The 15,251-nt window shown below is 38.4% G+C and overlaps 1 pseudogene; it reads left to right on the top strand.

Annotated features, from left to right (window-relative positions):
- Window positions 1-10,667: 10,667 nt before the first annotated feature.
- Window positions 10,668-15,251, top strand: part of LOC102477346 (spermine synthase-like) — a 7,476-nt pseudogene continuing 2,892 nt past the window's right edge.

The raw sequence follows: 15,251 nt of genomic DNA on the forward strand, positions 1-15,251 counted from the left end.
AGGCATCTCCCTATACTTGTTCTGCTTTCTCCCTACTTCACTTCTATTTTCTTCTCACTTCTGCTTTTCTACAATGACAAAACCTCCTCCCAACAATGTCTCTGTCTTTCAGAGAACCAAACCATCAGATACCAAGGGTGACCACAAATTCAACACTCAGGATAGGATTTTGGAGTTGATTCAGCAAACTGTCTAGAAACAGTAGGGAGCCCAACTCTGGTAGGTAGTGTGATAATAATAATTATAATTATTACCACTTATTATTATGTACAATACATTCTCATTTAACAATATATTTTATGTCTTTCAATACTAATATATACTTCCCCATCTTACATCTTAGTTTTTTATTTCATTTAATTAATAAAGGATCATTTTAACATAACCAGAGCATTTATAGTATCCATTTATTTACTCATCCTGTAAACATTTGTCAATCTCTCACTGTGTACCAGGCTTATATTAGATATTAGAACTAAATGGAGAGAAAATTTCAAAAACAAACAAACAAAAAACCCTTATCTTCAAGGAGCTAATAGCATAATTAGAAAGGAACTTTTAAACAGATGGTGGCACTCCAATGGAATTATTGTATCATTGGTAGCAACTCTTGACATGTAGAGAATGGCCTTGCGGTTCTAAAGTTTCCGATGTGGCTAACTGGGATGAGGTATAGTTGAAAAGTAAGGCTCTGGGCTGCCTAGAGGCTTCTGCCCTTGAAAGGTGTTGGGGCAGTGATGAGGACAAGGATTCTGGAGTATCTTGTCTGCTTTTAGAGGAATTAAAACCCTTGCCAAAATAAATAAGGAAATAAATAGTCTTGTCAGTGCAATTAGCACAAGACAATATAATTAGAAATTAATGATAAAATCAGAAATAAAAAGGCCCTTCCAACAGAGACCCATAGGTCCACAGCAGGGGTTACCTGTTTTTTACACCAGGTTGTACCTCAGCCAACAAAGGAACAAGAATAAATCGCACCTTAGATTCCCAAACCTGCTATGACAGTCAGAAAAAAAATAATCTGGAGTGCTCACTACAAGTACATTTTGCCCTGGTCATCGAGAATCCAGGACAGGTACTATTAAATCAGGTGGGAGAGTCACGGGTACACACACACAGAAACACAGACACACACATATACACACGTGTACACTGGAAGCGACACAAACATATGCACGTGTGTACTGGAAACTCACCTGAGATTAGAAGGGTGATAGTCAAAGTATAGCAATTCATCTGACAACTGTCCCCAGCAATAAACAAATAGGAAGGCTGAATGTGCTTACCAGAAGAAAACTAACTTTACTGGTAATGTACTTTCCTCCTCAAACTAACCCCTGAACCTTTCGCAGGCTGTTGCTAGTCAAACCTAGACAAACCCTGCCCAGCTAGAATGAATGGGTTGGGGTAATGCTCGAGGCAGGGGTAAGGAAAGGAGAGCCCAAGATAATGGCTCCCATCCAATGTGATGACTTGAAACAGCCACTCCTCTTGTGGCAGGCCCCACTCCCCAGACTGCAGCATCCTGTCCAGCCTGTTGTATCCACTGCCTACCTTACTCCTCTTTTCTCCTGGAGAACCCCCTGCCTGAGGGTATTGCCTCTTCTATAATCATGTCCCTGCATCTTTCCTGCAGTGTTAAGCAGGTCCAGTTTTTACAAGTGATAGCTTCAGTTCTCGCTCCACAGTTGCTTTGCTTCTTTATTTCAAAGCACTCACAGTTGTGGCTAAACAGGATCCTCCACAGGAAGTTCCCCATTCAGGCTGTCCGAGATTGGAGACTGGAATTCAGACATACATGTGTCAATTGAATTATGAGTAAGAGAAAGGCTTGGCCTTGAGTGGCAGAAAATAGATCCAAAAATGGTGCAAAGATGGTCTTTGTACAGATTTAAGAGCTAGATTTATATTAACCCAGAAGTTGTTTTCTAAATAGTCCTACAGATTATAACAAGTGCTCTAAAAAATGAAGTAGCTGCTTTTCATAGCAGAGCTATAACTTCTCCATATGCCTCTAGCTTCGGTTATTTATGTATTTAACCCAGACGCTCAATAAGTATTTGCTAAATGGTGAATGAATGGTGAATGCTTGTAGTTTTGATTGGACAGATTATAGTAGTTGGTCCTTTGGTGGCAGCTGAAAAAGGTAACAATGTCATTTTGAATTATTTGAAGACTACATCACTAGAATTACGGTTGGAGAAATCCTCAGATCTGGCATGCCAAAGATTCAATTGCCAAACTGGAATTAAGTACTTCATTGAGGACTCTTGCATCAACATGTCAGCTCAGGTGTCAGAAGCTTTCAAATTCAGAAAGTGAGAGTAGGGATGATTTCTACCCTGTCTTAGGCTTCTCACTGAAGTTTACACATCCAATTTCCACCTTAATCCCCAAATGAACATAGGCTACCTTATTTCCAAGGCTATTTGACCTACTATTTTTCTTTTTTTTCAGTTTCCTCTCCTCTAGTTTATGCATTTCACTATACATAGCTGTACCTCCTCGACCTTCTGTTTCTTTAGTCTGTTCTGTTCCAAGTTAGTCTGTCATCAGTCCTCTGTCCATCATAGGAGCCTTCTTTTCATTATGTGTTAATTGCATGATTTATTCCTTGCTCTGGGTTGTTATGTCTTTGACAGATTTTTTTTTTTCCTAGTAATCCTTGGTATAATTCTATGGTCAACAGCTAATGGCAAATAAGTTGTTCCTTTATTTTGGTGAGCAGGCAATGACTGCACAGCAGATAGACCCAAATATTGTACCTTTTTAAAGTTTACTTATTTATCTATTCTATGAGAGAGAAGCAACCCTGCCAGTGTCCTCACACAGAGAGCTACTCTCAGCTTCAGCCATGAAGCATAGATCATGTGTACACACACATTTGGCATGTTCAGAAAGGTTTCCAAGGGGACCTGGAACATTCTCGTATGTGTCAGCCCCAAAGACCATTACGCTACTGCTATACCACCACTTGTCCCCCCAACCTCTTCAATACGGAACCATTTTAATATAAGAATTTTGAGGAAAACCCAGACATTTAACTGATAATTAAAAATGAATTATAAAGCTCCATGCTAACAGTATAAAACAAAATTCTACCAAACATTCCCAACTTGTGGCATACCAAGAAGGTAAGTTATCTCGTTTTCCTGTGTCACTAGGGTACTTAGACTTAAGAAGAGTAGTAGGTTTATATGGTGGGTAAGAGTTCACGCTCTAGACCCAGAACCTGGGTTTGATTACTATTTACCAGATGTGTAACCTTGGGTAGTTACTTAATTACCTCTGCTTCTGTTTCCTCAGCCATAAAATATAAATAATAATTATACCCACTTTAAAAGTCTATGTCAACAAGTTAATACATGTAGAAGACACAGAACAGAGCTTGGAACTAAGTACAGGGATCTGATTCCACTCAGCAAATATTTGTCAAGTATGTACTACAAAGCAGGCACTGTGGCTAGGAAACAAATACAATAATGGATGAGACACAATGTCTGCTCTCTAAAACTTACAGTCTAGTGGCTCTACAGGAGGTCATTCTTTTGCGTTAAAGTAATATCTAAACACTTGACAATAAGCACTATGGCAAACTCTGTAACTGTTGTTATACTCCAACTGTTGTTAACAGTCCAACCATGAGAAAGGTGAGCTATTTTTCACAGAAATCCTTAAAAGCAAATGTGAAAATTGTAGTTATTATTTGGGATTGTCGATGAGCTACACAGCATTTCATGTACGCTAAAATGCTTTTCATCTGAGTCACTTGGAGAATTTTTCTGAGACCCTAGTTCGTGAGGCATGTATGCATCAAGCTCAGACATGCAAATGACAATTCTTTACAATACTGCCAAGCTCTCATGGCATCTAACCTTGTAAGGCATAGAATGTGATGAATATGCCAACCCCAAATCTGCAGGTATTAAAGAAACAAAGATAAAAATTTATGTAACCCAGCTTCAGCTGGAGAAATCCCTAGGTTCAGACATAGATCTCTGATTAACATAGTTATAGAAAGCAAGCGCTAAATTAAATTGGAGAGGATGAAGTGATTGAGACCTCTGAATCTAGCACTTTCCTCCTTGAAATTATAAAACTGCAATTATAAAAATGAAAATGACTGAAATCCACTTATCTTTGGGGATTGGTTTACAGATTACTCCATAATAGGCATACAAATAATTGCAGTGACTGAAGTTGAGACAAGGTCATATCAAATAGGCCTCCCACCTGAAATCTCTAAGGAAGCCATTAGAAATCTGGCCTTTTCCATTTCTTTCAAATACAATAATGTCCAAATTTTCTAAATTAGTTATATATATATTAGTATCTGAGAAGCAATTTAAAGGGAACTCAAAATTTGTTTCTCTGCTCCCCTTCTCTGCCTGCAGAATAAAAACAAACTTGATGTAAGAGATATCCAAAATAGCTCTTTCATGAGAATGGACCCATACAAACTTTCTGCAGGACCAAGTCAGTTGAGATGCTGTCACTGTGATGCTGCCAGTTCTAACCTACTATAAAATCCCTATGGAAATTTAACCAGCAAGCAAAATAGAGAGACTTTTGTAGGAAAGCGTTGTGGCCTTAAGAGTGGGGCAGAAAGTACACATATCCCTCCAAGCTAAATAGCTGAGGATCAAGAGACACAAAGAGAGAGGCAGGCCACTCATTCCTAACCTGGACACTTGCAGAAACTGGCCAGCATACCTTGCTCTATCAGCAAAATGCAGCAACAACACTCTGGAGCAAATGTGACAGGTACCCTTTAGCGTCTGAGGCATATATGAACATAAAAACTGATGGGTTCTCCTTGAGAAATTTAGAAGAAAAACACAAAAACCTGTGACAACAGAACAGGGAGAGGGGGCAGCAATGAGTTAGTCTGAACTACCATTATGGGGTATGGCAGGGATGTTTTTGTTTCTCTTGGGCCCAGAGAGTATTAAAAGGTCCCCTAAAGGGGGAAAGAGACCACACACAAAGAGGTTACAGAACAAGGGGCAGGGGGCGGGGCAGAGGATCAGAAAACAAGAGGGTTTGCAGAAAACTAGTTAACCAGAAAGGACAATGCTACCACTTTGGAACTATGCAGTGTAGTGGTCTATGGAAAGAATTCCAAATTATGTATGCAAGAAGGATTGAACACAAAACAGAGAGACACAAGTTAGATAATGTTTCATCTTTCTGCTCCTTTAATTGATGACGCCTTCACAAGTAAGAAAAGCAAAGAGAAGAAAGAAAAGGAATGAAGCATAATGGAATGTACTTTCTTCCCACTTAAGAGAATGTAGATGCTGTCAGTTGCATGTGACAAATACTTTTAGTGTGGGTTTTTTAAGTTTATTTTATTTATATATTTCCTCCATGAACAAGAGAGTCATGGACAGAGAGAGACAGAGAGACAGGAAGATAGCACCGCCCCTCCAACAGGTCCCAATGCTATAATCCACCTGCAGCCCCAGCCAGCTTCAGATCTGGGCTTGAATCAGAAACCATCCCATGTGGGTCAGCCCCATGGAGTGTCATGTTTTACTGCTTGCCACCATCCAGTCCCTGTGCTTTTTAAAAACTTTTTTGCTTTTTTTTAATATTTGAAAGAGTTACCATGAGAGAAAAGAACTTTATCCAGAGAGTGAGCTGCTTGAGGTATAATTAAGGTGGGAGAACATCACAGACAGTGGTTAGAAACAAAATTATATAAATTTCTATAAGTTGTCCAAGACATTCAAACTGTCCCATAATCAATTAATCAATCAATAAGTTTTTATTCAGCAAAAACTATCTGACAGACAATATATCCCACATAAGTAACTTATAGTCCCTTTACTCCACCTAGCAAAATTAGAATAGACAGTGAATGAAGCTATATTGCATTGTGGGAGAATAGCTCACTACTCTTCACTTATGTAACCCAACTCAATATGAACAGAAATGGACTAAGAAGAAGCAATAATTAGATTGGTTTTGCTGGCCACTGTTTGGACCAGTAGATGCATCTAATGGACATTAGATGCAAAGAAAGAAAAGATAGAAAGATAGAAAAGCTTGAGTTAAATGAATAACAAATATAGAGGAAAAATAGTAGCTGACAGTAAGAAACAGAAAAATAGCTTGTGTAACAAAGGAAATATAATACTACATGGTGCCTTGAGAGAGTTTCAGAAAAAGAGATTGTTCCTGTTTCTTAGAACAATTACACCAAATGTAATTACACCAAATGTATGTCCAAAAGGCTTAAGTCATATGTTTACCAAGAATTCCCCTGCTTTTGGAATCTGACAAAGTGAAATGGCAGTCTGCAAATTAGAGAAGCACCACTCTGGGAGATATTTTGCCGTACAATAAGATGATGAACTGGACACACTGGTCATGACTGAGTAGAATGCTTGTAATGTCCCAATGTATTTTGACTTATTTTTCAGGTTACATGTCCTATGAAAGACATCTTTGGGAAGACATTTTGAAAACCACTCCCACAGGGCCATGTAGTAGACAACTCCCAGTGGACTGGCCACTGTGCAACTATAAACCTTGATGACCAAATGCTTAGAAAGTTCTCTGGTGACAGTGCAGAAAACGTAGCAGCTGTATGCACTTGTGTACATGCTGTGTTCAAGTATGTCCTGATATTACTTCATTTTTGTGAGTGGAGAGCTATTTAACAGAATAAGAAAAACAAGGGGGTTTTGATGAGAAAAAAGCCACGGGAGTCACATGTTGGGTCTGAATTCCCATGGGGAACAGTCAAACCCTGAGATGAGAAAGTCTGTGGTAGACTGTAAGGCATACACACACTGTATTATATCTAACTGCGACAACCACTCATCTAACCCTGGCATGAGGGATGCAATGTTCTTGAATATAAAACATGTGTCCTCACCTACTCAGCACATTAGTACACAACAGCTCAAGGCATGGTGGATTAAAAAACGTTGACCTACGGAGACAGAGTGTTTTAAGAGATACAAATACCATTCTAGACATCATGAGACAAGCTGAATTCACTTTTAACGAGGAGCAGTAGTCAATGGAGAAATATATAGTGACTAGAACAATAACATGAGAGGAAATTCTCTTCCAGGAGGAGGGCAAGAGATGGAAGTCATCCTGGAAAGATAATGAGGCTTTAAGTGGGTCAGGCAGACTCAACAAATAATAATAGATAATGCTGGATATAGCACTGGAAAAGGGTTTGTGCTCTGGACTTCTTGACTATTTTAACACAGATCCAGACTGAAGTATTGATGAGCTATAGCCCTCCATCTTAGATGTTGAAGCTAAGGGATACTTAGGAGATCATGAGAACCTCTGAACTTAAGGAAATTCTCTGAGGCAAATGTAATTTATGTTAATGTGCACTGACTGACCTCAACCCAAGAATAGATCAAAATAGAAAATTACACTGTATATAATACATATGTTCTAGCATAGTTAGTAGGGATAGGAGCTACACTAAATGACATCCATGTCCTCCACATAGGACGTAAGTGGGTCCTGCTATGTAAGAACACACAATGGGACCAGCTAATGGTGTGGTAGTTAAGGAGGCTGGATCCCACTTGGCTGACTTCACAGTTCAAATCCTGTACCCTGAAGTTGAAAAACCACACCAGGCATGGGTGCATGTATGCCCAAAAATCCCAAATGGAGAGAGAGGAAGGGACTGTGGCATATTTACCCCCAACAGGGGGTTCTTTCTCAGTTTCCTACTCTATCTTTCTGTCTCTCTCCAGTGAGAGCATGCTCCCTCTAGCAAATTAAAAAGAAAAAAAAAACACAAAATGGAAATAAATTTTAGTATAAGACTAAACAAAGGAAAGGTAACTGGCTTTTTCCACAACTGACTTAAAACTCAGAAATGTCCTATTGTAATGATGCCTGCCCATTGTAATGTCTGTTACATGGAAGAAGACAGTGTTATTGGAAGGCATAGCAAATACCTCTGTAATACTTTCTGATTTTTTTCTACAAGGAAACTGAATTATATCATTACTGTATTACAATATGGTATAACTCTGGCTTTGTTGGTAAGATTAAACTACCTTATGTAAATTATTTATATAGTAATACTCATACCAATGATCAAATATACTGGAAGATGTATTAATAGCTAAAACCTCCTCAGGATATAATATCATGCAAACAATTGGTCTTAAGAAGAACTAGATTTAGCTAAACATCTGCTTATTTCTATGCTAGATAGCTTTAAACAAGTTTATGACAAGATACAAATAAAGACAGATCAAGGGAGAAATAAATAATCAAGCTGGTACAAAAATAGAAAAGATGTATCTAATGAATTAGTTGTTTTCCAAGTCTATCACTACCCTGCACTGACTTCTCTAAGTTAGCTATTCTCATGCTGATATTATTGCTGCATCTGTTATACAAATCCTATATTCAATGCAGATATTCAAAAAATACTGTCATTTTTGGTGAGAAAACCTAGGGAAAAAAGCCAGGATTGTGGACTGTGTGGAAAGGGATAGCATAACAGGACTCATTTGCTCAAGCTCAGTCCACTCCCAAACTCAACATTAACACCTTTTCCGTTCATTCATCCCAAGAAATAATCACTTTAGGAACGGCTTTTTGCTGACTTCTAGGAGTTTAGCTCTGAGCCCTTGGAATATTCTGCCTGATAAGAATACTTTTATACACCTGATGCCTTTGGCCACCCGGGGCCAGGTTGATCAAATAGTATATACTAGCAATGTGATTTACGGGCAATGCCTGTTTTTGTACAGGAGGGCTGGATTCTGAGTGGTTAGTCAGTAATTCCTGCATAACTGAACCTAATTAAAAACCCTGAACACCAAGGCTCATATGTGCGTCCCTGGGTGGCTACATTTTACATGCTGTCACACAGCAATCCTGGTAAAATTAAGTGACTCCATGTGACTCCCAGGGAGAGGACACCTGGAGGTTTGCACCTGTTTTCGTGGGGGGACTTTACTTAGTCCTTTCTCTTTATCCATTGATTGTTTTGCTCTTTCATTAAGAAAGATTTTTGCTATAGGGCACATGTGCTCACCAGAGAGACAAAAAGATAAGAAGCAAGAAATCACCTCCCTCAGGAGGATGGCCACAGGAGGATGGCCACACCACAATCCCTTCTCTTCCATTCTCCTCTTGGGATCTTTGGCACGCACACACATGCAGTTGGTATGAGTTTTAATTTGCTGGGTCAGGGACTCAAACCATGGTCAACCACATGGGAGTCCAGCAATGTAAGTATTATGCCATCCGCTGGTACCCCCTTTACGTGTTTTAATCTGTATTCTTTTACTGTAATAAACTGTAACCATGAGTATAACAGCTTTTTCTGAATTCTGTAAGTCCTTCCAGCAGATCCTCAAGACTGAGAATGGTTTTGTGGTCTCTGTGGAGTATTCAGAGAAGGCTTTGGAGAGGAGGTACAATGTGAGTTTAGACTTGAAGAATGGAAAATTATCCTAAGGAAAAATAAATAATTCAAGACAAGACTAATGTTTGAAGCATAAAAGAGAGTTCCCAATCACGATTAAGACTCTTAAAAGAGAATAAAGAAAGAATTCCATTTCATTTGGAAGACTTTCCACAGACTATGGCTTCCTGGAAATCTCTTTATGATACTTTCTAACTGTGGCAGCCAATAAAACAAAACTGCATTTTTGTTTTCTAAATTATGCTCTACAAGTTTGGAAACTCACCATTAACACCTTTTCAGTTCATTCATCCTCCTTAAAACAACACTAAAACCTGTTTCTATTTTGAATGTTAAGTTGTGAATTTTATTTTTCATGGAAACTAGTTCTTTTATTTTTACAGATGAAGACCACAAGTACAGGCCTCTTTGACTGTCACTTCTTTTTGAGAAAACTCACAAATTGTGCCACATGATGGAACATGTACTATAAAAAGTTATTCCACATCAGCTGTCACCAAAAGCATCTGAATTCTTTTTGTTTGGCCAAGGCTTTTTGCCAAGCAGCTAAAAATGTTCTATCATGGACAACTGATTTCCTAATAAAGCTTCTGGTTCATATCTGTGAAAAATCCATGTAAATTATTTGTATTATATGGTCCAAATTTTCCTGATGCTCTAATTATATCAAGGTCTACACTGGAAAAAAGTCCTCCCTTGGGTATTTATTATCACCTCTGCTAGTCTCCCTTTTCCTGAATACTTCTTAGTTGTAAGAAATTATTTCTTGGTTCTCTAGCTCCTAAATCCAACACTTAAAGCTGTCAAAATGAAGACCTTCCACAGATATTTTAGAAGTTTCTTTTTGTCTGAAACACCATGAAAGTTCTGGCTAACTTCCCGCAGAAGTTTTTCTTCTTCATTATATATGGAAAAATATAAAATAGGAGTGAAAAGTGAAATCAACCTACAGTGGGTAATCAATTGAAGAGTATATCTCTTGAGAGAGTGCTGAGCTCAACTTATTCCTTTGATTTGCTTCCTATTTAAGATGAATCTTTCAGGGACCTAACAGTTCTCTTGAGTTTATACAAATAATAAGGCTTAGACTAACATAAGCCAGCAGGCTAAAAAACACATTGGAGCTCCCTGGAGCTGCACACTCCCCGTAGGCCACAGCCTGACTCACTGCGCAGCGCCCCAGTCTCCCGCGGCTGCCTCCCTCAGGCACGGCACAGGGCCTCACCTCATTATGGCAGTAGCAGGACACAACACACTCAACTTCATGCTCGGTGCCAAAGCCAATGGCGAGACCATTCTAAAAGGACTCCAGTCCATTTTCCAGGAGCAGGGGATGGCAGAGTCAGTACACACCTGGCAGGACCATGTCTACTTAGCAACCTACACCAACAAGAATGGCAGCTTTGCCAATTTAAGAATTTACTCATATGGATTGGTGTTGCTGGACCTTCAGAGTTACAACAGTGATATACAGGGCAAAGAAGAAATCAACAGCCTTTTGAGCAAAGTAGAAGAAAGAATGAAAGAATTGAATCAGGACAGTACTGGGCTGGTAAAAAGATAACCACCCATCCTTTGAGGCGAGGCCATTGACAGATACTGGCCCACCATCCCCGGGCGCCTGGTCGAGTCTGACATAGATGAACTGGTGTCTGATGAAGATTCACCTTATCAGAACATTAAAATTTTACACTCAAAGCAATTTGGAAATATTCTCGTTCTGAGTGGGGATGTTAATTTGGCAGAGAGTGATTTGACATATACCCAGGCCATCACGGGCAGCAGCAAAGATTACATTGGCAAGGACGTACTGATTCTGGGAGGCGGAGACAGCAGCATATTGTGTAAAATAGTCAAACTGAAATCAAAGATGGTCACTATGGTAGATAGAGACTGAGCAAATACTGATTGATGGATGTAAGGAATACATGCAAAAAACGTGTGGTGACATCTTAGACAATCTTAACAGGAGACTGCTATCAGAGTTCTCATTGAAGACTGTATTCCAGTACTGTACTCATGGCTCCTGAGAACTAGTGACTTCAGGAAAGAAGAAAAATGAAGATTTTCTACTGATAATTCAGTCTCCAGCCCACAAACTCTAGTGGTAGGAAGCCCCTCAAGCCTTCTCTCTGTCTCTGTCTCTGTATGTCTACCTCTGTCTCTGTCTTCTCATTTTTTTGTAATTTTTCCTTTTTAAAATTTTTTAAGGTAAAGTATTTCCTAGGCTTTCAGCCCCTCCTTTATCTTGTTAATAATCCCCTCTTCCCCTCCCATCCAGGAGAGGCAAGGAGCAGGCCTTCAGAAGAAGATTCCTCATGTCTCCTGAGAACTAGTGATTTCATGCGATGTACAAAATAATAATAATAACAATAACAACAACTTTTTTAGGTTTTTTTCTCCCTTTTTCTGTTTCTTTGTTGTTGTTGTTGTTGTTGTTATTCTCTCTTTGTTTTCTTTTCTTTTTCTTTTATCTCATCTCTCTGCTCTTCAATCTCCACTGTGTTTCTAGACAGATCTAATGAAACTATAGCTAAACACCCAAATACTATTAGGATTGACATATTCCTCAATATCTACTAAATGTGCTGCGCAAAGGGATCAAAACAGAACGGTAAAGAGATTCCAGATCACCTCTTTATGTAGGCTCCTGATTTAACTTCAAGTTCAGGAAGAAATACCATCCATCAGATGACTAGAAATCACTGCAGGGCCACAAGAAATATGGGAAACCAAGAAAAACCTCTCCTCCCAGGGAAAAGAATAACTCTTCATCCACAGACAGTTCAATGGAAATCATGGAAATGTCTGATAAAGAATCTAGAATATTCATAATGTCAAAGCTAACAGAGATGGAAGAAAAGAGAGACAAGGAGATGAAGAAGAGAAAGGACAAAGGAGATGATGAGTTCCAGGAGGTGAGGAAATTCTTGCAAGATCTAAAAGAGGAATTACACACTTTAAAAAAGAATCAAAGTGACCTGTTAGAGATGAAGGCTATAATACAGAAGTCAAAATCTCCCTTGAAAGTATTAAAAGCAGACTAGATCATACAAAAAATAGAATCTCAGGTGTAGAAGAGAAAATGGCTGGTCTAGAAAAATCCACCACAAAGACTGAGAAAATTGGCCCCCCCAAAAAAATGATAATAACATATGAGAAATACTAGATACCATCAAGTGTCCAAACATCCGTATAATTGGTATCCCAGAAAGTGAAGAGACTCAGAATGGAATTGATAATCTATTCCATGAAATCCTGAAAGAAAACTTTCCAAACCTAGAGAGACACTCAAAAATCCAGTCCCAAGAAATACAAAGGACCCCCAATAGAATCAATTCAAGAAGATCTTCTCCAAGACACATTATAGCCAGATTGACAAAGACAAGATACTAAGATTGGAAAGAGAGAAACGGCAAGTTACCTACAAAGGATGTCCCATCAGGCTAACAGCAGACCTCTCACTGGAAACAATGCGAGCAAGAAAAGAATGGAAACATATATTCAAAGTGTTAAGGGAAAAGCAATTTCAACCAAGAATACTGTACCCGGCAAGATTATTCTTCATATGGGAAGAAAAGATAAGAACATTCTTAGATAACCAAAACCTAAAAGAATTTACCAGCACCAGACCAGGTCTCGAATAAGTTCTCCAAGGAGTGCCACATCAGGAAAATTAAATGCAGACACACAGAAATAAGAGTTCAAAAACTAAGGAAATGGCCAACTTAATCACAGGGACAAGTCTGGAGTTGAATATTATAGCCCAGAATTTATTCGGGGAGATAGAACCACAACAGAAGATAGATTAAGTACATGAGACTGAACTGGTGAAATAGCATTTTATGACTTTTGACTAAAACATTTCTGATTTTCTTTTAGGTTTTGTTGTCTGGTTTTAAGGATTTTTGTCCTGTCTTGACCTGTCGACAGGTTCATGTATCTACTATTTCAACAGAATCCTAACCTGTTTCCTGACTTTAAGTTTTAAGCAAAGTTCCTTAGCATTTCTTTGATTTATTAATGTTAAAACAGCTTTTCTTGAAATTACTAGCTGAACTTGCTATTCAAAGTAGTTAGATTATTTAAGAAATTGTGTGATCAATAAGTAGTGGGGGGGAAGGAATAGAAGACAACTGTAGACACCAGAGATAGTTTGAGAAGAGGGTAGGAACAGGCAGAGGGTCAGAAATAGGGGGGAAAAATATATTTATATACACACACACATGTATATGAAACTAGAAATGGAAAATTATTAACAATAACTTGCATGATTAAGCCACTATGCAGTATATTCTGGATGGGAAATCACATGTTGTATGCTGTCATGATGCATAGGGAATGAATGTTAATTAATTAATTTAAAAAAAATGTTTCAGGAAAAATCTAAAACTATTTTTCTTGCAATTAAAAAAATGCATTAAAAATACCTATTTGATGATTGCAGTAAGCTATATAGCCCCAGCTAGGTGCTCGTTTATATTATGTTCATTCTACTCACTGAGGTTTTTATGTCTAAAGTCAGATTTGTGTTCATGGATATGTATATATCAGCTGTGCTTGCTATTGAAAATATTTAGATTAATTAAGATCTTTAGTGAATCAATAAGATGTGGGTGGAGGAAGGCATAGAAAGCAGCCAAGGGATACCAAAGAGTGTGGGAGGAGGGTGGGAGATGGCAGAAGGTTGAGAGATAAGGAATCAAGGATGGGAAAAAAGCAAAATATACAGGAAACAAGAAATGGAAAATTATTTGTTGATGATAACACCTATGTTGATGTGCTTGACTGAGCCAATATACAGTGTATTCTGGATAGAAAATCTCATTTTGTATGCTGTAATGATGTACAGTGAATGAATGTAAATAAGTAAATTTAATTTAAAAAAAGAAATAATACAGCTATCACCTAGAAAGTGTAAATAAAAAAAAAATCATTAGTGGGACCAGCAGTAGGTGCAATGGCTGTGTCACTGGACTCCCATGTAGTTGACTGTGGTTCTAGTCTCGGTTCTGGTGGCTTAAACTCACACGGGTGCGTGTGCGTGCCCAAGATCCTGAGAGGAGAATGGAGGAAAAGGGATTGCAGCATGGCCATCCCCCCTGGAGAGTAATTTCTCACTTTCTGTCTCTCTGTCTCTCTCTGTTTTTCTGGCAAGCTCATGCACCCTATAGCAAAATCCTCTCCAAAAAAAAAAAATTAGTAAGCTTGAACTAAGCTTTATGTTTAAATGCCTTTAATCACTTGGTATAATCTATCTGAAAAAAATTTCTATTTTTAATATTTTCTGAAAGTATGGAATGAGAAGCAGCCTTCTTGCCCAGAATTTATCTAGAGCATCTTTCACTAGAAAGATAAGGAACCTGAAAATAACAAGCTAAAAAACAATAGAAAACAACAAGTCTGCATTTAATAAAAAGAGTTTTGAAAATCTAGGATCAGATAGTCCCTCTAGAAGTAAAATTTCCTTTAATGACTTCTCTGTGCTTCCTGAAACTTAGAGGTGCAGAAAACATTTGATTCTGAGCTGTCTGTACAGAACATACTTGTTGTGAGTGATGCTCTTTTCAATTGCATGACAGTCTCTGCTCTGACTCCATTCTACTCCATGGCCAATTTCTCCAAACTGCATCCTTGGGAATTCAGCCTTAGTGAACAATCATGCCAACAATGAAAATGTAGAAAAAGTGGCAGAGTGTGTCCACATTCTCACCACCCTCTCTGATGTCCCACTTCCTTTAGCCTGGGAAGTATCTGTTCATTCATCATTTACTACTTGCTGCTGTGATTATGAAAAGTTGAATATATATATATA

Source organism: Tupaia chinensis, unplaced genomic scaffold (genome assembly GCF_000334495.1).
Source record: "Tupaia chinensis unplaced genomic scaffold, TupChi_1.0 Scaffold000532_1, whole genome shotgun sequence".
Taxonomy (NCBI): domain Eukaryota; kingdom Metazoa; phylum Chordata; class Mammalia; order Scandentia; family Tupaiidae; genus Tupaia; species Tupaia belangeri.